Source organism: Lactuca saligna, chromosome 4, assembly GCF_052625555.1.
Source record: "Lactuca saligna cultivar CGN05327 chromosome 4, ASM5262555v1, whole genome shotgun sequence".
In the NCBI taxonomy this organism is placed as follows: Eukaryota; Viridiplantae; Streptophyta; class Magnoliopsida; order Asterales; family Asteraceae; genus Lactuca; species Lactuca saligna.
In genome coordinates this window covers 270,152,767-270,179,621 of record NC_136420.1, presented here as the reverse complement: position 1 = coordinate 270,179,621, position 26,855 = coordinate 270,152,767, and the positions used below count along the sequence as shown (strand labels likewise).

Sequence of the window (26,855 nt, the reverse complement as noted above, 5' to 3'; positions counted from 1 at the left end):
CTTGAACCCATTCAATTTTCTTGAAAACATTATCAACAAATTCAATAATATCTAACCCTAACTTACTATTAATCAATTCCCAAATTTTATGATCATTGTTTGTAAATATTTGAGTAGGACAATGATATTCATCGAGATAATTTAGAGGGTTAGGTGTATGCTGAAAGATGATAAAGGCAATGTGCATCATTGTTTGTAAATAACTGAAGCTCTATATTTAAAGGTGGAGTGTGTGCGTTTCAATAACATTAGTTTGGTTTTTGAAGCTGGGCAAAAAAAATCTTAAGAGCCTAATTTTTTAGGGACTCCTTGTGTGTCTAATCTAGTAGCAAAGTAAAAAACAATCTACTTTTTTTTCCAGATTTGCATATGATAGATGTGGAAGAAGAAGAAGAAGAAGAAGAAGAAGAAGAAGAAGAAGAGAAAAAGAAAGAGAAAGGGAAAGAGTGAGTTTGTGTGTAGGTGTGTGTGTGTAAGAGAGAGAGAGAGAGAGAGAGAGAGAGAGAGAGAAAGAGAGAGTATGTATGGGGATAGGTGGTTGGTCTCTTTTTATTTTTTTTAATTAAAATAACATCAAAGTAATTGTAGAAAAAGTAAAAAGAAATTAAAATGGTATAATCGTTTTTTCAAGTTTTTTTGAATCAAAAACACATAAACATTTTGATTTTGGACATTCCATACAAGTTGAAAAAGCTTTTGAACCCTATCCAAATATTTTTAAATACAACAGTGATCAAATTTATAGTTTTGTCTTTAACGATTGACAATATGTAAAAAGAAAACTAAAAAATTCACTATTTTTCATCATCATTTCACATTTTATCTGCGTTTTGAAATTAGTAATGCTAATCTCTCGTAATTCAGCATTGTCATTAATATTTCCAGCAATTCAGTATATGTTTTTCAATATATTTGAGTATTATTTTATATTTATATTTATTTATTTGATAACTAGTTTATAATCCGTAGGAATCACCGTTATAAAATTAATTAGATTTTTATAGTAAAAAACTCAAAATTATTAATCAATTATTTTAAATAAATTATTAATTAAGATATATATATATATATATATATATATATATATATATATATATATATATATATATATATATATATATATATATATATATATATATATATATATATATTAAAGATGTGAAAAATTTTAACAGTACTTCGTTATTATTGGATCGCTTCCACCGTCTTATCTATCTCTGTTCCAATTTCCACCGTCTTCCTTTTATCATCTTCATCAGCTAGATAACACCTCCAGTTTCTTCCTCACTTTACCTTAGCCGCTTCTGCTTACATACGTGTCCACCTTCTGTTTCCAAAGTGATATGTGTCCGATGCTTTATCTCTACCTTTTCCATAGTGTTCATTCATATTTTTTCTAGAATCCCCACCGCCCCACCGCCACCGAAATAAGATTTCCACTCTGTCGACTCCCCCTTTGATATCATTCTTCTATAAGCCCTAATTAAAGATTTCAACAAACCACCATTGCCGCACAAGACAATGTTTTCGCCACTATCGCCATCGACATCTTCTTTGTCTCCCTGTTGGAGACCAACGGGATACCCTCTACCAATTGTTATCTTACACTAATCCTTTTCTTCCACTGAACAACACCAATGTTGTTAATCATCTCCACACCTTCGATCTCTCCACCGCTTCTACCACTTACTGACCCAATCTTAAATTCATCTTCCGCCAGGATCTTGAGGTCTTACGCTTGCCTTCCTCTTTTTGACTCTCTGTTAGGTTACGTTTCCATTTGATTGTAACTATCGCAGCAAGCATCAGTGGTTGTCGACCAAAAAACGTACCATTGGGCTCGATTTGGTTCTTTTACAGGCTAACATTTCAATCCTAATATTTGTATCTAAGGTTGCACACCAAGTGTTTGTGATATTATTTCATTGAATAGAAAAATAGTTGAATACCCCCAACGCCTATCGTTTATTTCAGATGCATAATCGATTCCCAACTTCGACTGTAGATGGTTTCCCACCGTATTGATGTCGGCTTCCAGACACCGAGGTCGAATTTTACGTTTCCGGCTCCATCACCACCAACAACCACAACTACAAACTCCATGTATGACTTTGAAGCTCCAAAGGAGCCAAAGAAATCTGGTATGTAGACCAACGTTTTCATCGACCTTTTTGCTCTCTTTCTACCATAGTGACCTCCAATTACGGAGCGTTCATGGAGAAATTCATTATCCCGCCATCGCCAACAACTTCTCAGGCTCAACTCGCCTTCAGCTGGGATTGATGCATCTCAGGGGCAAGTTGATGATGATGCAGATGATTAGCTTCTTGTTGTTAGTCGAAGCACTCATCAGAGGTTTTTAAGGAGCAAAGCTAGACGTGAAATGTATGTGTCAGCATCTGAAAACACAGTAGGTAAGTGTTGTTTGATATAAAAAGAGACCTATCCATAGTTCTATTCAAAATCCGGTCTTTGACATTAGAGATCGCTGCTACAAAACATGAAATCAAATGTAATCTAGCATTGAAATTTAGGGATTTTCATATATGATGTCTTATGTTTTTGTCCCTCTTAGTATTTATATGACTCTCTATTGGATCGGTACTATCAGTGAGTTTTTGGTGTGTTATTGTCCCTCTTGCTATTGCTATGTTCCATATTGTAGAGGGTAGTTTGGTAAATTTAAAATTATTTCAAGGGAAGTGATACAAATTTAGTAACTAGACTTGGGTTTAATGTTTTTTTTCATTTGTTTTGGTCTGATGTTTCTTGCAGGAGGAATTAACAGTGAGTTGTTGGTGTGTTTTTGTCCTCTTGCTATTGCTATGTTCCATATGGTGAAGGGTAGTTTGGTAAATTTAAAATTATTTCAAGGGAAATGATTCAATTTTAGTAACTAGAGTTGGGTTTAATTTTAAGATTGATGGAGCCACTATTTTTTTTGTGGGTGAGCATTTACATACAGTGGTATACAGGTATTCGAATGATTCTGATGTGAAGACAATGATTTTGTTTTTTTAGGTCTATGATACATTTCATTGTATTATAGTTTCATATTTCCAGTTGTATTGTGCATATATAAGGGTTTCCATGAATATGGTAGATCAGCAAGGCTGTATTATAGTTTCAGATCACCAGTTTCACATCATGTAATAACTGATGCAAGCATTCCTATAGGTAAGAAAATTATCCAAGAAAAACCTAATGGTTTCACTTCCGATAAAAATAAATAAATTTCTTTTGCGTTTTATCTTCATCTCTTTGCTTCCTTTCTTGGTCAATTTATAGATGCGGCGAAGACGAAAAAGGGATATGTCTGTAACCAGACGGGGTAAAAATTCTTTTCTCTTATGATTTGTTCTGGAAAATATTCAATTTCTAAACTATATTTTTATCTGTGTTTTTGGTATACATTTACCTCACACTTATTTCCTGTTTTTGGTATACATTTACCTCACACTTATTTCCAGAAAATATGTTAATATTTCAAGTGGACATATGGGTTGCTTTTTTTTTAGATGCCATTTTGTTATGCTTTATGAAAATTATCTATGAATAATTTATGTATTACTTTTACCATTTATGAAATTTAGTATTAGAGATCTTGATTTTTCGTCTTTCATGAATGTATGACATATTTTTCTTTTATTATATTGTTCTATTATCAGGATAATGTGGACACTGATTGTTTTCAACATCAGGTTTATCACTTATTGCAACACAAACGAAGGTATATTTGAACTTGATATTGTACTTTTCCACATGAAAAATTTCCCTTTTCTATAATGGGATTCCTTAGGAATTGGTAGTAATGAAATTGAATTCCATCCCTAATTTATTAACTCATGGAATTCGATTCCATTCCTACCTCGGCTGTCTCAACTCTTAAGGATGTCTAATGAATAGTTGATTATCATTAAGTTGATTAAGAAATGAATCTAAATTTTAATTGCAATCTCATTTTTTTGCAAAAAATAAAAGCATATGACTGTGATTTGGAAATGTTGTTACTTTGTTTCAAATGATTAGGAGGCGATAATCATATTCCAATGGAATTGACCTTAGCCTCTTCAGGAATCTTCTAATCAATATTTCGACCAAGTTTTACAACAATGTATCACCATTTTTACTATGATAGTTTTTTCTAAAATTCACATGTTCCAATTGTCATGTTTTATAAGGAAGTGGATATCAATGTGGCTGTAGACCAACTTGTAGAAAAGATAAGCACCACCGGTTTTGGTTTGGTTTTTTTCTTATTTTTTTTAAATGTTCCAAGTTTTATATGCTTATGACTTTGACACATTTCTTAGAAGGAAACTCCAAAATGCTTTTCTATAAATAAAATTACAACCAATATGAGGGAATTGAATGGTTCATTTTCGAGGTTTATTGGGCCATCCAATAATCTATGGTTGGTGAAATGGTAAACATCAAACATGGGCAATTAGACAAGAATGGGAGGCATGTTTGATTACCAAGTGAGCAGATTTTAGTTCCACACTTCCACTACAGAAGATATGCAGATAAAGGAATATGCACGTCAAATCCAACCAAGTCGGTAATCAACAATTCCATTTCCCCTTATGACCCCCGCAATGCGGGGGGAACTTTCCCTAGTTTTTATTAGTTATGTGAAATTATAATTATTGATTTAAATAAATGTGTAAAATTAATTTTTAATATATATATTAGACATTTTTTATTTATGAATTAATGAAAACAATAATATAAAATTTAAAATTTAAAATATAGAATAAATACATTGACAAATAGCATCACATTAATGAGGATGTCTAATAAATTTAAAATGGATAACTAATAGATTGACAAATGACATCACATTAATTAAGGGGTATAATATGGTGATATATTGCAAAATAACTACTCTTTTATTAGTATTGGGAGATGAGATATTAATAATAAGAAAATTATTGGTGTTGGTTGAACTTCCTCCTTTGGCGTTTTATTTAGCTAGCATTGTCTTACAAGTTATAAATGCATATTCATTTAGCCCCAATGTGATGTGTCTTGATTTACTTTAGGTTTGTGGGAGTTGGTGTGGTTCCTACCGCGGTTTGCCACCTCATCATTGCAACATATCTCCCCAACCTTGTGGTCTTCCTCGTGGTTTGGCTGCACACAGTTAGAATTGGCCACACACACACATTCTCTCTCTCTCTCTCTCTCTCTCTCTCTCTCTCTCTCTCTCTCTCTCTCTCTCTCTCTCTCTCTCTCTCTCTCTCTCTCTCTCTGTTTGTGTGTGTGTGCCAAGGTATACACACCTAGTATGTGGCAAAGAACCATACTATGTGTGGTAACATTGACATGACATCCATATAGCATTTACGTGGCAGATGAGGGAGTGTGGTTTTTGTTGCACTACACTTTCCATCTTTAATAGTTATTGTCTCGTTTGGTCTTTGTATCTCACTCACGCCCCTAAATTTGGGGATCATCGCTCCAACCATTTATTATATAATCATGAATCATAGCATATTTAAGGACAAAAAGTCTTAAGTGCACTAGAACTATTGTCTTAGCAACACGAATTTCGATGTCGTGTAATAAGTCACCTAGATCTATAGAAGTATTACGAGCTCTTATGTGACATAAGTAAGTGACTTCCATATTGCCTATGAAGTATTTCAAACCAGTAGGTCGTCTAATCCCTCAAGTTAACTGATTCATATCACTTTAACTCGACCGTATACTTATTTCATCATTTCAAATGTGTAACTTACCGTATTGTGAAACTGATAACCAATAATGCCTATTTTCCAAAGATTGAGATTTACGAGATTCGTTCAATGTACTAATAAACAAAATATAAGATAAAAATAATGATAGAAATAAATTAGAAGTTTAATAAAATCAAATAAAGGAAGTTATGTTATATAGACCAAAGTTGCGAATGATTTGATTCTTATTGTAATGACACAAATTTTCAAAAGAAAATTTTCATTTTTAAATAATCAAACACATTTCCATAAATCATGAAATCCCAACATAATTGTTTTCAAATCCACATTCATTACATCTTTATTTAAAACCATCAGAGTGTCCCACAAAATATCGGTGAGAGAGTGCACGCCGCACCATCATGCCTTGCCCTTGCCCTTGGGCTCAAATGTACCTGAAACAAATCCACAATTGTAAGCTAATGCTTAGTGAATTCCCCAGAGCATACCCCACACACAATCCACATAACACATATCATAATAGCTATAAAGCTATAGATATCACATAAGTCATGCATACAACATATAAGGAAGCCATGGAAACCCTCCAGGGTCTTACACCTAATGCCATGGGAACCCCCACGTTGTCTTCCCACCTTGGGAACCCCCACAAGCTCTTCACTACCAAACAAGACATAATGCAAACTATACAAGTAGATATACCAGGATGCCATGGAAACCCTCTAAGGTCTTATACCAAATGCCACGAGAACCCCCACGTGGTTTTCCATGCAAATGTCATACTATCATAATGCATAATCAATCAACAATCAATATAACATAAAATGGGTCAGCCTTGGTGCATTAGACCTATTGGTATGGTGAGAAGACTCACCTCTCAAATGTTGAACTGACAAGCTAGAATCAGGTATGTACCACGCACCGCTCCTCCTCAAGTGCCTATAACCATTAACTTGTCATAATCCCATTATTACCCTCAAAGTCAACTCTAGTCAACCCTGGTCAACAACCAAGATCAACAGTCCATGTTGACCTCAACTCGTCGAGTGCACCCATAAACTCGTCGAGTTCCTGTATGACTCGTTAACTTGCTGAGTTACCTTTTGTAACTCGTCGAGTTCTTCCCGAGTTCATCCCACTGAGTCCCACCTCAACTCACCAAGTCACCCTATTGACTTGTCAAGTTCATCACATGTCCAAAAAACTAAGATCTAATCAAACCAAAACCCTATTCCTTTGCTGCACTTATCTAGAAACTCAAAAACGGGCAAACCGTACCCCGACTCGTCGAGTCAGCTAAGGGACTCGACGAGTTCCTTCAGTCCTTAACAAGTTCAACCCTTTTTAATGGGATCTATGGTCCCAAACTCCTTTAGTGTAGATACCACGTATTAGGCTCAGATCTGTGGTTGCTACTGCAGATCTAGACTGGTATTGACTCATGAATCTGGGAAGTGATAGCTTTGGGGCTTGATTGAGACTGTCCTTGCCTTAAACCTTCATTTTAGCTTGATTAGAGCTTGTTGAGCCTTGCATGCATGTAAAGTTGGAAACTTTATGTGTGAATCTAGCCCTAGGAGTCCAGATCTATATATTGGAAGCAATGGAATACCCTGTGATCATCTGAATGAAGATGTCACCTGTGGACTCGTCGAGTTGGAAGCACCACTCGGAGAGTCTGTTGAAGTTTGCCTTGGACTCGGCGTGTAACACCCAGAATCAGGAAGACCAAGAAAAGAAAGGTTAAGCTCTAAATCAAGAGTCAACTCGTCGAGTCCACGGAGGAACTCGACGAGTCGGAGCGGGATCCGGGTCATTGAGTAAATGAACGACTCGGTGAGTTAGTGAGTGGACTCGGCCAGTCTGGTCTGGGCAAGAAAAACCCTAATCCCAGAGGTTGTGCCCTATATAAAGCACATTATAACCCACCCTCAGCCTCTTTGCTCCCCTTTTGAGTTCCAGAAATCCTAGAATTGAGTGAGCCTTCATTATTTGAGAGAATAGAGCCTTGGAGGAGAGAATCTTGGAGAGGGGCTTGAAGATCAAGGGCTTTGCTGCAAAGGAGTGGTGTAGATCCGGGATTTACTTCAGTTGGAGCTTTCATTTGAGGTAATAGTCTGTTGTTTGGGCTTATGTGCATCTAGATCTATCTTATGTTTGAGTTTTGGGCATTTTGAGTATGGATGAGATCTATTTCGAGTTTAGAGTAGATCTGAGGTAGCTACCTCAGATCTAGGTTGGTAATAACCCATAAAGTCATAAAGTTTAGGCCAATAAGTTATTGGTGAAGCCCTTTGTTACAAAACCTAGCCCTAGAGTGTTCAAAGCCTATAACTCCTTGGTTACACGTATAGTTTGCCACTTTACGTAGCGGTTAGGCTCTAGAGGAATAGATCTATGGATTTGAGCCCCTGCATGGCTCGAAAATCCATTATATGGATTAAGAACTGAAGAGACTCGGCGAGTCACATGGGTGTACTCGGCGAGTTGAATGATCATGAGCATGAACTCGGCGAGTTGGAAGAACAACTCGGCGAGTCTGTTGAAGATTGCCTTGGACTCGGCGAGTCTGGTCGCAGAACCTCAAACCTTTTCTGGTTAAGCCTCGAATCAATGACTCAGGAGGTGACTCAGTTAATGGAGCAGGACAGAACTCGGAAATCAGTAGACTCGGTGAGTCATGGTCTGACTCGGCAAGTCTAGTTGCGATTGAAAGGGGTTTCTGAGCTTATGAACTCGGCGCATTAGTAGGCTGACTTGGCGAGTAGGGTCAACCTGGAAGGTTGACTTTGACCAAGACTTTGACCTTGACCAAAGTTGACTTAGTTTGACTGTTGAAGGGCAGTTTGGGACTAAGTGTTATATTTGGTATTAGTAGATTGGGGAGTTATTGGAGTAGCAGTGCGGGAGCTGTCAGATAGCAGTCAGCAGGGTATCAGCAAGAACTCCAGCAGTGCAGGTGAGTTTCCTTCCAGTAGGAACGGGTCTAAGGCCACAATGCCGACCCGTTTAGTTAGCAGTAGTTTCTAGACTTGGTCTGATGCAGTAGTTAGTAAGTTTGATGCCTTCGTGGCTCAGATAGGATTATGTGTTATGTGTCCATGCTAGTTGATATGTTATGCTATGCTATGTTCGGTTAGATCTGGATTTCGGTCCGATGCAGTCAGTTACGGACTTCGGTCCGATGCAGGGGACAAGGTCCCAGTTAGTCCGGACTTCGGTCCGATGCAGGGGGCAAGGCCCCAATTAGTCCGGACTTCGGTCCGATGCAGGGGACAAGGTCCCAATCAGTTTCCGGACTTCGGTCCGATGCAGGGGCAAGGCCCCAGTTAGTCCGGACCTCGGTCCGATGCAATGGGCAAGGCCCAGTATATGCTTATATGTTTGTATGGTATGTGGTAGTTTGGGGGAGCTCACTAAGCTTCATGCTTACGGTTTTAGTTTTTGGTTTCAGGTACTCAGTTTTCAAAAGAGGAGCTCGGAGAGGTTGCAGTGCACACACCATAGCCAGTTAGCCTGGGATGTTTTACTCTGAGAATAAGTTATGTTTGAAATTAATATTATGAAATTATGTTATGACTTATGATACGGTTTTTATAAATGTTGTTTTAGTAATGTTTTAAAAGAAATTTTTAGTCGTGAAATTTGGGTCGTTACAAGTTGGTATCAGAGCCTTGGTTTGAGGGATTCGGACACACTTGAGAGTGTGTCTGGACTCAAACTAAGGAAAAGGTAAAAGGTTTTCAAAAGAAAAACATTTTCGAAAGGAATTTTTGGTAAAAAGGAGTTTGAGAAAAGAAAAGACTTTTAGAAAAAGCGAAAAGAATATTTAGAAAGAAAATAACTTGAAAAGAGAAAAAAGGTGTGGTGCATGCAATCAAGCCGAGCTCAAGTAAGTACTCCCAAATTACCCATACAAGTTATGATTATCAATTTCAGTTTCAGTTTTAGTTCCAGTTTCAGTTCCAGTTTTAGCAGAATAGCATGCTAGTATAGGACTAAGGATCTAGGAGTATGCCTTATGTGCCTGCTTATGTGTTTCAGCCTTATGAGAATTGCATGCTAGTATTGAGTAGACAGAAGTAGGATAGCCTGCTTAGGTTATGCCTGATAGTATGAGTTCAACATTGTATGCTAGTACAATTTCTTGATTATGAGAATAGTTTGCATGAGTATGTTTCCTTTATCCGAATGATGCTTGCTCTGTGCTTAGTGGGACTCTGAGTGATGGGAGTTAGCCATTAGGTGAATACATCACATCACATGTGATCAGGGTTGAATAATCTCAGAGTGCTGGATTTGGCCCTATTGCATAGCTCTCGTCTGAGTCTAACCGTTGTGGGGACGAGTCTTTTACTCGAAGGATTATCTGAGCCTCGTCACATGTGATGGTATTCAGGTGGTGGATAATTGGCATTACGAGGAGGCCTTCAGCAACTGAGGACTGTTTGGGTGGAGTCGGAGGTTCCCTAGGGCAAGCCTAGGATGAGAGTAGAAAAGATTAGTAGTAGAGAAAAGGGACTTGGTGGAGTTGAGATAACTCTTAAGGAAAGTACGGATAGATGTGGAAGGTAGTATGGGGCCGTACTACTGAAAGTAGAGGATCCGTACTCGATTCAAGAGGGGCCAACGCAAAACCAGGGAACTAGTAAAGTGTGTGAAAGATCTCTCAGCAGCGGTATGTATATTGATCAGATTTGTGATGTGTTTCCAGCATGGTGACGTTACGTGAGATATGAGTTGGCAGTTCAGGTGCCGGGGAAGGATCTGGCTCAGGCTCTAGAGCCGGACAGTTTGATGATCAGACGAGAGATGTTATTTATGCAGAGATTATATGCAACATCATTGATCAGACTCCCGTAATATTTGGTTCAGTTAAGGAGGCCATTATGGAGCTTTTGGACAGTCGTCTTGAGGCCTTTAGGGTCGGGATAGTTTCAGGGCAGTTTGGGGCTCGTCTAGAGCCCGATTCTTATGGAGTTCAGGGATCCATCAAGGAGGGATATCCCATTTTTAGCTCTTGCCATCAGGGGACGGGAGTGAGTGGGGCACCCTGTCTCCCGGAGAGACCTCTGCATGATTGGATAGTCAAGGAGGTTGTGCGAGCCATTCGCGAGGGGATGCCCAAAATCGTTGGACGGGTCACTGGTAGGCTGACCACGAAGCTCTAGGATCAGATAGCAGTCGTTCAGATGATGGATAGGGCCGACGAAGTAACGCATGAGTGAGAGTCGGACAGTGAGTTGGAAAGGAAGAGGAAAACGGATAAGACTCAGGTATCCGCAGGTTCGGGCAAGAGGCCTAAGGGGTCGGATTCGAGATCGAGGGACTATCAAAGCCACAGTCGATGTGGGGAGTGTGGTAGGACGCACGAGGGTGTGTGCAGGCATAGAAGTGGTGGTGATGTTGGATGTTTCAAGTGCGGCCAGATTGGCCATTTTAGCAGAGATTGTATTGTTACCATCGCTCATGGGCTTGATCCAATATGTTTCCGTTGTAGTAAGAGGGGCCACAAGAAGGCCCACTGTCCGAGTTTGTATACAGCAGGGCAGGTGCCAGCTCCTGCCCCTGGGACTTCGAGAACCGCCAGCAGACATCAGGGTCGGGCAAGGGCGCCCACGGCTCGAAGCCGAGTTTTCCGGTTGATTTCAACAAGGATTCAAGTAGCACTGAATGATGGGGGTACGTATCTTTTACCTTCGTGTCAATTATTATTCATGATATTATTGTTATGTTGCTGCATTGTTATCAATAAGCATAAGTGTTGGGGTATTATATTACCTGCTTGTGACTGAGTTTTATGCCATCAACATACTTTGGAATTAGAATGGTAAATTGGAGGTCGTCCCCTCTAGATCAAGTTACTTTAGATGCGGTGATTGTAGCATGTATGTGTAAGATTCAGTAATGCCTCACTACTTTCGAAAGGTATCATTCAGGATTGATCAATTAAATCCTTAGTAGTGAAAATTTAGAGCTTCTAGTGAGGTAGCCAGCGGACAGTAGGGAAGTGGGTTGGGGATGTGCACCCCAAACGCAGGTTCTCAGGATGCAGTCCCTAAAGAAAATATAGTTAAGGATTGAAGGGTGCTTAGTTAGATAGCAAGAATGGTTCGGATCTGGTAAAAGTTAGTGGAGCGCCGACAAAGGTAAACGTTGGCAGACAGCAGATCGGCCTTTTAATGGAAGGAAGGTTGGGGAATCCTTTCGACCAGTGAGCAGTAAGGAGTTAGCCGGATCCAAGTGGGGAAGAACCCTCCGAGTATACAAGGGTAAGAGCACGCAGTTCCAGAATGAGTACACGACCTATGAGAAGAAAAGATAGTAGTGCAGCGATTGATGGATTGAGGAGTTCAGAGTTGGGAGTTTGAGGAACTTCCCAACACTGAGTTCATGTGATCGAGATGGTTAGTAGCTGGTTGGGAATTCAGGGTTAGAGGACCGCCTGTAGGACTCTAGTGAGTCGGAATGAGGATCTTGAGAACGGTTAGCAAGAGATGCTTTCGTGTTAGTAGTCAGTGGCAGAGACGGCATACAGGGTTGTGTGGATTTAGGATTTGGGGGTTTTGGAAACTTCCTAATGATAGTTTCATGTATCCGGATTAGTAGACGGTTTGTTTGGGAACCAAGCCGAAGAATTCCTTGACAGACCGCTAAGTGTATCAAGGATATAAGATGTCGAGGTTGATGCAACATTCGATAACTGAGGGCTGGTTTTGAGAAATCAGGATGAGAAATCACTAGCAGGACTAGGGATAGTCCAGATGTCCTCGGAATAGTAGTAGTGTTGTAAGTCTACGGGTGTAGCCGTAACATTCACTAGCAGTCAGATAGTAGTAGTGTTGTAAGTCTGCGGGGGTAGCCGTAGCATTCACTAGCAGTCAGATAGTAGTAGAGTGTTGTAAGTCTGCGGGGGTAGCCGTAGCATTCACTAGCAGTCAGATAGTAGTAGAGTGTTGTAAGTCTGCAGGGGTAACCGTAGCATTCACTAGCCACAAGATAGTATTAGAGAGTTGTAAGTCTGCGGGTGTAATTGTAGCATTTACCAGGTTGGTAGGCAGCTTGAGCGCGTTGTTTGGACACGGGGAAAGCAGTAATACCCACCAGTTCGGGTGCAGCAGTGAGAATATGGGAATACACGGGTTAGATTTTGGATTTCCCAAATGGTTCAGTTCTGGTTAAGTCAACGATTTATCAATGGATCGTCACCAAAGTTATGAGATCATGGAAGCAGTAGACCGCTTGGGTTCGTGTATGTTAAGGGCTACCGTTAGTCTGGGAGCCACCATTTTTAGTCTTGGATTTGATGATGTCAGGATTCGACGTATGGACCTGGTCGGTTGGATTAGGAGGTTGTTAGAGTCACAGTGTCAGGATGACTAGTGGAAACTAGTTCCAGAGAAAGATTTCGTTCTGAAGTTGTGGGCCGACTAAGTAAGGAGTCCTTGGGCTCCACAGTTGAGTTGGAACTCAGTGTTGCAGATAACCGATGAATGATTGGAGACCAGGAAGGTCTTGAGATGTTGTGGGAAGCAGCCATATAGCCAGTTCAGTGCTTCAGCCAGTTTAGTGTTTCAGTCAGTTCAGTGTTTCATCCAGTTCAGTGTTTTAGCTAGTTCAGTGCTTCAGCCAGTTCAGTGTTTCAGGTAGTTCAGTGTTTCAGGCAGTTCAATATTGCAGGCATTTCATTGTTTCGGATAGTTTCAGTGTGATGGCCAGTATTAGTATTTGTGTTGGAATGCAAGTGCTGACAGTATAGTTGGTCGATTTGAAATGGCAAGTCCCTCTCAGCAGGATCAGTTGAGTCTTTTGCCAAGTATAAGTGATCTACAAGGATAATTAGGCAGGTAGCCTTTCTTTCTAGATGGAAGGCTCGAGTTATTGGAAGTTGAGTAGTCAGATGAGAGATAAGTAGGTTGGTTCCAGCAGCATCGATTCAGTATGAGTGGCAGAGTGGGTAGAACAGTTATAGATAGTCAAGGTATCTTCAGAAGTCGCTGAAAGCGACTAGGAGATTGGGATGGGGTGTAGTAACCGGTAGGAGTCCCGTAACCCAGATATGGAGACATCAGTAGGGACCAGGGTGGTCTCGATTCATCCGGAAGGCGGATAAGGGACAACATAAATTTTCAGTCAGTGGCAGTAATGGAAAGCAGACTATGGTAGAATTCGACTAGATGATTGATGGGTACTCAATACTAAGTTATAGTAGCGAAAAGTGTCCAGTGCATAGCTAGTGGTAAGCAGTAAGTGGGCTGTGAAATAGTTGGTCGTGGTGGACTTCGCGGACGGAGTCTAGTTTAAGTGGGGGAGAGTTGTAACACCCAGAATCAGGAAGACCAAGAAAAGAAAGGTTAAGCTCTAAATCAAGAGTCAACTCGTCGAGTCCAGGGAGGAACTCGATGAGTCGGAGCGGGATCCGGGTCATTGAGTAAGTGACCGAACCGGCGAGTCACCGAGTGGACTCGACGTGTCTGGTCTGGGCGACAAAAACCCTAATCCTAGAGGTTGTGACCTATATAAAGCACATTATAACCCACCCTCAGCCTCTTTGTTCCCCTTTTTAGTTCCAGAAACCCTAGAATTGAGTGAGCCTTCATTATTTGAGAGAATAGAGCCTTGGAGGAGAGAATCTTGGAGAGGGGCTTGAAGATCAAGGGCTTTGCTGCAAAGGAGTGGTGTAGATCCGGGATTTACTTCAGTTGGAGCTTTCATTTGAGGTAATAGTCTGTTGTTTGGGCTTATGTGCATCTAGATCTATCTTATGTTTGAGTTTTCGGCATTTTGAGTATGGATGAGATCTATTTCGAGTTTGGAGTAGATTTGAGGTTGCTACCTCAGATCTAGGTTGGTAATAACCCAGAAAGTCATAAAGTTTAGGCCAATAAGTTGTTGGTGAAGCCCTTTGTTACAAACCCTATCCCTAGAGTGTTCAAAGCCTATAACTCCTTGGTTACACGTAAAGTTTGCCAATTTACGTGGGGGTTAGGCTCTAGAGGAATGGATCTATGGATTTGAGCCCCTACATGGCTCGAAAAGCCACTGTATGGAATAAGAACTGAAGAGACTCAGTGAGTCACATGGGTGTACTCGGCGAGTTGTATGATCATGAGCATGAACTCAGCGAGTTGGAAGAACAACTCAACGAGTCTGGACACAAATGCTCAAACCTTTTCTGGTTAAGCCTCGAATCAATGAGTCAGGAGGTGACTCAGTTAGTGGAGCAGGACAGAACTCGGAAATCAGTAGACCCGGTGAGTCATGGTCTGACTCGGCAAGTCTAGTTGCGATTGAAAGGGGTTTCTGAGCTTATGAACTCGGCGCGTTAGTAGGCTGACTCGGCGAGTAGGGTCAACCTGGAAGGTTGACTTTGACCAGGACTTTGACCTTGACCAGAGTTGACTTAGTTTGACCGTTGAAGGGCAGTTTGGGACTAAGTGTTATATTTGGTATTAGTATATTGGGGAGTTATTGGAGTAGCAGTGTGGGAGTTGTCAGATAGCAATCAACAGGGTATCAGCAAGAACTCCAGCAGTGCAGGTGAGTTTCCTTCCAGTAGGAACGGGTCTAAGGCCACAATGTCGGACCGTTTAGTTAGCACTAGTTTCTAGACTTGTCCGATGCAGTAGTTAGTAAGTTTGATGCCTTCATGGCTCAGACGGGATTATGTGTTATGTAACCATGCTAGTTGATATGTTATGCTATGCTATGTTCGGTTAGATCTGGATTTCGGTCCGATGCAGTCAGTTCCGAACTTCGGTCCGATGCAGGGGACAAGGTCCCAGTTAGTCCGGACTTCGGTCCGATGCAGGGGACAAGGTCCCAATCAGTTTCCGGACTTCGGTCCGATGCAGGGGCAAGGCCCCAGTTAGTCTGGACCTCGGTCCGATGCAGTGGGCAGGGTCCAATATGTGCTTATATGTTTGTATGGTATGTGGTAGTGTGGGGGAGCTCACTAAGCTTCGTACTTACGATTTCAGTTTTTGGTTTCAAGTACTCAGTTTTCAAAAGAGGAGCGCGTAGAGGTTGCATTGCACGCACCATAGCCAGTTTGCCTGGGATGTTTTACTCTGATAATAAGTTATGTTTGAAATTAATACTATGAAATTATGTTATGACTTATGATACGGTTTTTATAAATGTTGTTTTAGTAATGTTTTAAAAGAAATTTTTAGTCGTGAAAATTGGGTCATTACACGACGAGTCTGGTCGTGAAGTCCTAACCTCTTTGGTTAAGCTGTGAATCGGTGAGTCAAGGGATGACTCGGTGAGTTGAGCAGGAAGGGACTCAGAGTTTGTTGGACTCGACGAGTCTTGGGGTGACTCAGCGAGTTGAGTCGTGGCATGGGAGTTTCTGAGCATAGAAACTCGATGAGGCAACAAGTTGACTCGGCGAGTAGGGACAACCAGGAAGGTTGACTTTGACTCAGGACTTTGACTTGGACCAAGGGTTGACCAGTTTGACTTCGAAGGGTATTTTGGTAATTATTTGTAACGACCCAAAATTTAAGACCAAAAATTTCTTTTAATAAAACATTACTTTAGGCAAGGTCATCATTCCAAAACATAATATGAGTATAAGTTTTCAAAACACATGTTCATTATCAGAGTAAACATTCCCAGGTTGTCTAATCTATGGTGTGTGCCATGCGATCACCCCGAGCTCTTCCCTCCGCTACCGGAAGTACCTGAAACCAAAACTGAAAACCATAAGCACAAAGCTTAGTGAGTTTCCCACCCTACCACATACCATGCATAACCACATACTGCATATACTGGGCCACACCCGCTATCTTGGGCCTTGTCCCCTACCTCGGGCCTCGCCCGTTACAACGGCCCCGCCTGGCTTCGAGCCTCGCTCGGATACAAATATGTTTTACTTAGGCCTCGCCTATCACAGGGCCCCGCCCGCCAACAAATAATATCACATAAACATATCACAACACATAACTAAACTCATACGACTGATCTTGTCCTAAGGCCTCGCCTATCCTGGGCCTCGCCGTTGTCCTGCTACTGATGATTCATGGAACCCCGTCCACGCTCCTACTAGTAGTGAGATACGGGCCCAGCCCACTCTCACTCCTTCTCTAGCTTGGGCCTCGCCCATGTTCTGCTACTAATGAGATATGGAACCCCATCCACACTCTGCTATTGGTGAGATATGGGACCTCGCCCATACTCACCTCCCTACCAGGCACATACATGTATCACACAGACAACAAGTATAAACTATTATATACACAAATCCTTGAGCACTCGTCCGCTATTACTGGACCTCGTCCTGAATATCATACTGGCATACTATGCCTAGGGCTAACCCTCGGGTCTTCTACTCATAACTACATGGGCCGGCATTGTGGCCATAGACCCATTCACACAAAGGGAAACTCACTTGCACTAGCTGAACTTGCTGATGAACTCACTAGCTACTACCCGGCAACTTACTGAACTCCTGCTCCCCTTGCTCCCCGAACTACCAATATCAATGCAACACTGAGTCTAACTGACCTTCAAAAGACAACCAAGTCAACCCTGGTCCAAGTTAAAGTCCTGGTCAAGGTCAACCTTCTGGGTCAACCCTACTCGCCGAGTTCATATAGACAGAATCCTTCCCTTCACGTCTCGACTCGTCGAGTCAGTCCATGACTCGCTGAGTCTACCGATTTCTGAGTCCTGACCTGTCCAACTCACCGATTCTCCACCCGACTCACTGATTCGAGTCTTAACTCGAAGGGTTTGGGGTTTCGCAACCTGACTCACCGAGTCCAAGAACAGACTCGCCGAGTACAAGGCAATCTTTATCTGACTCGACGAGTTGTTCATCCCACTCGTCGAGTTGCTCCTCACCTTCATTCTACTCGCCGAGTCCACTCAAAGGACTCGCCGAGTCCATTCAAGTCCCTTTACATGCAGAGGGCTTTTGAGTCATGAAGGGGTTCCAACTCATAGATCCATACTCCCAAAGCTCAATCCTCACGTAAAGTTGCAAACTTTACGTATAACTAAAGAGATCTAGGCTCAAAACACTCTAGGGCTAGGTTTTGGTACAAGAGGGTTTCACCAACTCCTCATCTTTTGATGCTTTATGACATATTAGACCATCCCAATACTAGATCTGAAGTGGCAACAACATATCTAGGCCCGAAACTTGAATTGGGTCTCAAACAACCATAAAACCCCCAAATCTTATAACAAAAGTAGATCTAGATGTAAAGGAGGGAAGATAGCAGCTTGTTACCTGCAAGATGAACACAACCGAAGTAGATCTCGGATCTACACCTCCTCCTTTGAAGCAACCTTCTTGATCTTCAAGTTCCTTTCCATAGTTTCCTTCCTCCAAGCTATTTCTCTCAAATGATGGAAGCTCACACGAAATCAAGGGTTTATTGATTCTCTAGGATGATATGGGGGCTGAAGGAGGGACATAACACCCTTTAAATAGGATACAACTCCCGGGATTAGGGTTTTCCTCGTTCAGACCAGACTCGCCGAGTCACCTTGGACGACTCGCCAAGTCGGTCACTTACTCCTCGACCCGGATCCTGCTCGGACTAGCCTAGTTCCTCCTTGGACTCGCCGAGTCGCCCTTAAAATTAGGGTTTTCTTTCCTTTCTTGGCCTTCCAAACTTTGGGTGTTACAACTCTCCCCGACTTAAACTAAACTTCATCCTCGAAGTTTTCTATGCTCCACTGCCTGCGATCTTCCTCCGATACCCCACCAATTATTCTAACACCAGTTGCCTACCATCGATGCCCTTCCGTTCAATCATTCAGACTAACGTCAACCCTTGCGGATAATAATCTCGGGTCAACCCTGACCCAGAACATCCTGGGAGCAAACCCTACCTAACCGACAATCCTTCTGATACTCTCCGAATATTGCACTGACCCCATATGGGTTCACCCCTTCTTTCCTTGCGCGATTTCCTTGCCTTCCCAAGGCAACGCTCCCTAACCATCTATCCCCTCTGCCACTGTGAAGACCCTGCCCTCACCCAATCTATTTCTCCCGCTACTCCCAGTACGGGTCATCGTCGCCAATATCCACTGGGCATTCCTTCTACTATCATTTTGTGTCGAGCACCCCACGATCAATTAACTGAATTCCACCATACACTGCATACTTGCACTGCTATTGACTGGAAATTCTGCTATTCCTTATCCGGCTTCCGGATGAACTGAGACCACCCTGGTCCCTACCAACCTATCAATATCTGGATTACCAGCTCCCACCGATTGCTGACCTAACACAATTACTAGTCGCTCCCAGCGACTTTTGAAGAGACTTAGACCACCTAAAAATTGCTCAATCTATCCTGCCATATAAGCACTATAATTCCCAGGGATCCCCGATCCCCTATCTAGACACTAAGATCCTTACCAGGTCCCACCTGTGCTGTTAGAACTCACGGGCCTCACCCACGGGTCTCACCCAACCATACTACTGAGCAACCCTGCTCTCATGTCTCACCTACACTGCTATTCTCATACGGGTCTCGCCCACGGGTCTCACCCAATTATATCGTAGAACGTCCTATCCCAAGGTCTCACCTCTCAAGGGCTATACAGGCAAACTCCTTACCATTCTCATCCATTACCCATTCATGATCCCTATGTGAATGCTAGGAGATAAGGGCCTTGCCCCGACTCCGCCAACGAAGCTACTATGGAATGCTATGGCTTACCCACAGTCTTACATCACCTTCTATCGTTGTCTGCTAGTGAATGCTACGACTGCCCCGTAGTCTGACAACACTTCCCACCACTGACTGCTAGTGAATGCTACGGCTGCCCCGTAGTCTTACATCACTTTCCACCACTGACTGCTAACACGAAAGCATCCCATGCTATCTGACCTCAAGATCTTCATTCCGACTCACACGAGTCCTACAGGCGACCCTTCACCGGAATCCGAACCACACACTTACCATCACCATTTACACGCCCGGACTGATGGGGAGTCTCTCAAACTCCCAACCCTGAACTACTCAATCCATCAACCGCTAAACTACTTCTTTTCCTTCTCAGAAATCACGTACTCGTTTTGGATTTGCGTGCTCTTACCCTTGTACATTTGGAGGATTCTCCCCCACTCCGATCCTGCTTACACCTCACTGCTCAATGAATAGAAATCCTAATCCTTGTTACCATTCCATAATCAATCTGCTAAGGAATCCCACGCTTACCATAGCTAGGGATCTAACCAGTCCATTTCTAAAACTTATACGGCTCCGAACTAGCGAGACATACCGAGTCCCTCCAAGGCATGCTACAGTTACTGCACCCTAAGTAACCTTCTTCAATAGAACCCATCCCTTAACTACTAACCAAATATCCAAGGTATGCAGATGGCATATAACTCGATCACAATCAAACCGCTCAAAATGAAATGCTCATACCGATAATGATGCAGAAACCATAACAATATAACATCATGCACAAACAAAAGAACTGAAAATGAAAATTGCATACCTGCAACGTCCGGCGCTACTCGCGTCTCCAAGGTAGCCATCTGAAAAGCCCTGCCTCCTACCGTAAGCGCCTCTTCACGGCCCTGACGGTCGTCTGTGATCCTCAAGGTTGCAGGGGTAGGTGCCATCACCCGTCCTGCTGAAAACAAACTGGGGAACTGTGCCTTCTTGTGGTCCCGCTGATTGCAGTGAAAACATATCAAGTCTGATCCCTGAGTGGTGGTAACAGTACAATCCCTGCTAAAATGACCAGTCCTACCGCACTTGAAGCAGCCATACTCACCACCACTACCACTCCTGCACGCGCCCCCGTGCGCCCTGCCACACTTTCCACATCGACTGCGGTCCTGATAATCCCTCGATCTCGAATCTGATCCCTTGGGCCTTTTGCCCGAACTCGCGGCTACCTGAACCTCATCCGACTTCCTCTTCCAGATCTGCTCCAAATCAATTTCCCTCTCCCTAGCCCGAGAAATCATATCTTCCAGCGTCTTACAACCGGACCTGCTCACGAACTCCCTAATGTCATCCCTCAACATCTCGTGATATCGGGCCTTCTTCATTTCCTCATCCGCGACATACTGTGGTATGAGAAGAGCCCTCTCCCTGAACTTAGCGGTGATCTCCGCCACAGTCTCAGTAGTCTACGTCAAATTCTGAAACTCCCGGGCTAGCTGCTGCACTTCAATAATCGGTGAAAACTCCGCCCTGAACCTAGCTGAGAAATCGCTCCAAGTCATCGCGTCCAACGCGACATCATCACCCAAAGCATGACCAATATCTTCCCACCAATCCCTTGCTCTGTCCTTCAGAAGACAGGAAGCGAGTCTAACCTTGTCCTCCTCAGGACACCGGCTCGTACGGAACGCGTTGGCAACATCAGCCAACCATCTGCTGCTAGCGATGGGGTCCCTAGCCCCATGATAATCTGGTGCCCCGCAAGCCCTAAACTCCCGAAATGTCAAGGTACACGCTCCCATCAGTGCCATCATCTCAGTACGGAAGGCTCCCAGCCTCTCATCCAAAATCTCCAATATACCCTCCTTGACCGTGCCAAAGATCACAAGAGTCTGAGCTAGAATATTGCGCATAACCTCAACTGATATCAACTCTATCATCCGCTCCTCGAGCTGCTCGGCCCCTGAACCCGAGCCTGATCCCTCTCCGGTGCATGATCCGCCCGTTGGTCTCTCTCGCAATGTCACCATACTGAAACATATAACATAACCATTATCAGAATACTCCTCACTACTGCGAGACCAAACATACTCGCTATCAAGTTCCCGGTCTTGTCTTAGCCTTTCCCGAATCGAGTACGGATCCTCTGCTTTCAGTAGTACGACCCTAGACTACCTTCTACATCTATCTGTACTTTCCTCAAGAACTGCTTCGACTCCACCAGGTCCCTTTTCTACTACTACTGCTCCCAGCACTACCTCATCCTAGGCTTACCCAAGGGAAACCTCTGACTCAACTCAAACCAGCCCTCAACTGTTGAAGGTCTCCTTGTGATGCCAATTAGCCATCACCTGGATACCATCACATGTGACGAGGCTCAGATAATCCTTCAAGTAAAAGACTCGTTCCTACAACGGTTGGACTCAAACAAGAGCTGTGTAATAGGACCAAATCCAACACTCTGAGATTATTCAACCCTGATCACATGTGACGTGACGTATCCACCTAATGGCTAACTCCCATCACTCAGAATCCCACAATGCACAAAGCAAGCAGTATTCAGACAAGGGAAAATCTAACCATAACATACTCAAGCAATCATATCCACATAGCAAGAATCTAAACTAGCATGTAACACAACTCATAAACTCAGGCATAACCTAAACAGGCTATCCTACTACTATGTATTCAGCACTATCATGCAGATCAAAAGCACATATAATAGACACATAAGGCATCATCCCTAGATCCTTAATCCTAATCTAGCATGCTGTTCTATTAACTGATAATCAAAACATAGACTTGTATGGGTATTTTGGGGTAATTACTTGAGCTCGGTTAAGTGCATGCACCACACCTCTTTTCTCTTTTCAAAGTTCTTTTCTTTCTGAATTTTGTTTGCTTTTCTAAAACCATTTTCTTTCTCAAAACTCTCTTTCTACAAAATTGTCTTTTCATTTTGAAAACTTCTATACCAATTCCTCAGTTTGAGTTCAGACACACCCGAGAGCATGTCCGAATCCCTCAAACCAAGGCTCTGATACCAAATTGTAACGACCCAAAATTTAAGACCAAAAATTTCTTTTAAAAAAACATTACTTTAAGCAAGGTCATCATTCCAAAACATAATCTAAGTATAAGTTTTCAAAACACATGTTCATTATCAGAGTAAACATTCCCAGGTTGTCTAATCTATGGTGTGTGCCATGCGATCACCCCGAGCTCTTCCCTTCGCTACCGGAAGTACCTGAAACCAAAACTAAAAACCGTAAGCACGAAGCTTAGTGAGTTCCCCACCCTACCACATACTATGCATAACCACATACTGCATATACTGGGCCACGCCCGCTATCTTGGGCCTCGCCCCCTACCTCGGGCCTCGCCCGTTACAACGGCCCCGCCGCTCCAGGCCCCGCCTGGCTTCGAGCCCTGCTCGGATACAAATCTGTTTTACTTAGGCCTCGCATGTCATAGGGTCCCGCCCGCCAACAAATAATATCACATAAACATATCACAACACATAAGCTAAACTCATACGACTGATCTTGTCCTAAGGCCTCGCTTATCCTGGGCCTTGACCTTGTCCTACTACTGATGAGTCATGGAACCCCGTCCACGCTCCTACTGGTAGAGAGATACGGGCCCAACCCACTCTCACTCCTTCTCTAGCTTGGGAATCGCCCCTGTTCTGCTTCTAATGAGATATGGAACCCCATCCACACTCTGCTATTGGTATGATACGGGACCTCGCCCATACTCACCTCCCTACCAGGCACATACATGTATCACAAAGACAACAAGTATAAAATATCATAGAAACAAATCCTTGAGCACCCACCCGCTATTACTGGACCTCGTCCTGAATATCATACTGACATACTGTGCTTAGGGCTAACCCCCGGGTCTTCTACTCATAACTACATGGACCGGCATTGTGGCCTTAGACCCGTTCACACAAAGGGAAACTCACCTGCATTGGCTGAACTTGCTGATGAACTCACTAGTTACTGCCCGGCAACTTACTGAACTCCTGCTCCCCTTGCTCCCCGAACTACCAATATCAATGCAACACTGAGTCTAACTGACCCCCGAAAGACAACCAAGTCAACCCTGGTCCAAGTCAAAGTCTTGGTCAAGGTCAACCTTCCGGGTCAACCCTACTCGCCGAGTCACCCTACTGACTTGCCGAGTTCATATAGATAGAATCCTTCCCTTCGCGTCTCGACTCGCCGAGTCAGTCCATGACTCGCCGAGTCTACCGATTTCTGAGTCCTGACCTATCCAACTCACCGAGTCTCCACCCGACTCACTGATTCGAGTCGCAACTCGAAGGGTTTGGGGTTGCGCAACCTGACTCGCTGAGTCCAGGAACAGACTCGCCGAGTACAAGGCAATCTTCATCTGACTCGACGAGCTGTTCATCCCACTCGTCGAGTTGCTCCTCACCTTCATGCTACTCGCCGAGTCCATTCAAATCCCTTTACATGCAAAGGGCTTTTGATTCATGCAGGGGTTCCAACTCATAGATCCATACTCCCAAAGCTCAATCCTCACGTAAAGTTGCAAACTTTACATATAACTAAAGAGATCTAGGCTCAAAACACTCTAGGGTTAGGTTTTGGGACAAGAGGGCTTCACCAAATCCTCATCTTTTGATTCTTTATGACATATTAGACCATCCCAATACTAGATCTGAAGTGGCAACAACATATCTAGGCCCGAAACTCGAATTGGGTCTCAAACAACCATAAAACCCCCAAATCTTATAACAAAAGTAGATCTAGATGTAAAGGAGGGAAGATAGCAGCTTGTTACCTCCAAGATGAGCACAACCGAAGTAGATCTCGGATATACACCTCCTCCTTTGAAGCAACCTTCTTGATCTTCAAGTTCCTTTCCAAAGTTTCCTTCCTCCAAGCTATTTCTCTCAAATGATGGAAGCTCACACGAAATCAAGGGTTTACTGGTTCTCTAGGATGATATGGGGCCTGAGGGAGGGACATAACACCCTTTAAATAGGATACAACTCCCGGTATTAGGGTTTTCCTCGTTCATACCAGACTCGCCGAGTCACCTTGGCCGACTCGCCGAGTCGGTCACTTACTCCTCGACCCGGATCCCGCTCGGACTCGCCGAGTTCCTCCTTGGGCTCAACGAGTCGCCCTTAAAATTAGGGTTTTCTTTCCTTTCTTCGCCTTCCAAACTTTGGGTGTTACATTATTGGTGTTTATTGGTTTTGGTTATTTGGTAATGATCAGTGTCGGAGTTCGTGCTGGTGGTCGGAGCAGCGTGGTCTTATTTCTTCAAGTCGGCAGTTGAAGGTGACTTATCCTCACTATATCAACAGGGTCTAAGGCACCACGGCCGGCCCTTTATCGGATGGGAATCCGGGTAGCTGTTTGTTATGTTATTGCTTTGATATGTCTGCATGTTGGTAGTTAGGATGGTATATGTTAGAGACCTGGTTAAGGTGGGTATCTTGGTATATAGTATGATGCTATGTTAGTGATTGAATAGGTCGGTATCCCGGTTAGGATGTTGCTATGTTATGTGATATGCTAGATCAGTTGATAAGTTGTGAATTGCTATATGATTATATGTTTATGTGCACATGGTTGTTGGACTAGGGTTGGGTTGAGGCGAGTCCTGCTTTGTGCTGTAGGCCAACATACCCAGGGAGGACCGGTTAGACCGAAGGCCCAACGAGCGGTCAGGATAGGCTGAAGGCCCCAAGAGGGCGGACCAGACGTGCTGAGGCTCGGAGAGTGGACCAGACAGACTGAAGGCCCGGTTTGGGCGGACCAGTCATACTGTAGACTTAGAGAGTGGACCAGGTGGACTGAAGGACCGGTGCAGGCGGACCAGTCATACTGTAGACTCGGAGAGAGAGTGGACCGGGTGGACTGAAGGCCTGGCGCAGGTGGACCAGTCACATTGTAGACTCGACATGCATGGTTGTTCTGTTTATGATATGATATGTTATGTGTATGGTATTGTGGTTGGTATTTTGGGGGTAACTTACTAAGCTTTTGGGCTTATAGTTTCAGTGTATTGTTTCAGGTACCTCAGTAGATCGTTGCAAGGCGAAGGCGTGATCGTACTGCTCCTCAATTTTATGTTGATGTTCTGGGATACTCTAATAATAAAAGAATTGAAAACCTTTTTGTAGTAACTTAATGAATATGGGTTGTTTTTGAAAAGTTTAAATTGGTTTTAAATTTTCACGGTGTTACATTGACTCCATTTTGCACCAAGAATGGCCATTTACTACCAAGAAAAGGGATCTAATCAACTCGAGATCAAGGTGGCGACTTTATACCTCAAAATGATGGCCAAGATAGAGTAGATGATGGATCTACTACTCCTTTCGCTTCAAGCTCTAAAATCCTTTACAAATGCTCCAAAATCACTCACAAAGGTTCTTTCTCTCACTCAAGAAGGTTCAAGACCGGTCTAGGGTTTTCTTTGGATGTTAGGGTGATAAGGGAGGCCACAAGAGGGGCAATAAGTTCTTTAAACAGAGTGTAAACCCTAAAAATTAGGGCTTCTCTTCATAGCTCCTACTCGCCGAGTCGGGGCCTTCCAACTCGTCGAATAGGACCCAAACCCCGTGTCCACTAACAGTCTTTACTTGACGAGTTTGAGCGCCCCAAATCGCCGAGTCCACGCACAAAACCCTAAAAAATATAAAATAAATCAATACCTGGAATAGGTGTTACACTTATTGACCAAATAGGACTTGAATGTCATAAATTATATATGGATGAGTTAATTATATAAATACAAAGTAACAAGTTAGTCTCCGGTCAAAATTTTGGTATAGATGTAAGTTTTTAAAGTTGAGGGACTAAAACGGTCAATTCCATGAAAGTAGAATTTAACCAAGAGTTGACTCATAAGATAAATAGGACAAAATAAGATAAAGATGTTAGACACATTATGGGAAGGTTTAAATTGATAGGACGGAGAGTAATAAGTGAAATGGTGTTCATTTTAAGAAATTTGAGATCTAAGGATATAACGTGTAACATTTTTGTTATAAGGATGCAAACTCTTTCCCTTCTTATTTATTTGGAATGTATAAAACACTACAGAGAATCTTTAATGGGATGATTTTCTCTTTGAACTAAAGATTTGAAGCCCTACTATCATGTCATGGAAGAATTAGACAAATTCACCACCATCTTCTAACATTAAAAGGTAAAAATTTTTATTATCTTTATGTTCCTTAATCTAGGGATTTGGGAATTGCTTTTAATTTCGAAAATGAATGTTTTAAAGGATTAGATTGAGTTTTAATTGATATTTTGTCATTACTTTACCAATTAATCAACAACTTCCTCTACAATTACTTATATTAGGTTTAAATAGAGTTTTTGGGGGTTTTTAAACCCCATACCTCATGAGAAATTTAAATTTTATTGATACTAAGTTTTTAATTTTGGATTATAATGATTGTGTAGTGTTTTAAAACACCATGTAGTCACCATTTACTCAATAG

General features: G+C 42.6%; 1 long non-coding RNA gene across 5 annotated transcripts; it reads left to right on the top strand.

Annotated features, from left to right (window-relative positions):
- Window positions 1-1,189: 1,189 nt before the first annotated feature.
- LOC145043609 (uncharacterized) lies at window positions 1,190-25,483 on the top strand. 5 transcript variants are annotated; one of them, XR_013681079.1, is made up of 5 exons: window positions 1,190-2,414; window positions 2,776-3,177; window positions 3,289-3,331; window positions 3,669-4,561; window positions 25,415-25,483. It is a non-coding gene; the product is annotated as an uncharacterized LOC145043609 (long non-coding RNA). The 5 variants fall into 5 exon arrangements; XR_013681078.1 differs by lacking the exon at window positions 25,415-25,483 and adding an exon at window positions 5,046-5,532; XR_013681076.1 differs by lacking the exon at window positions 25,415-25,483 and having other exon boundaries at window positions 1,190-1,893; window positions 1,975-2,414; window positions 3,669-4,709.
- Window positions 25,484-26,855: the final 1,372 nt, after the last annotated feature.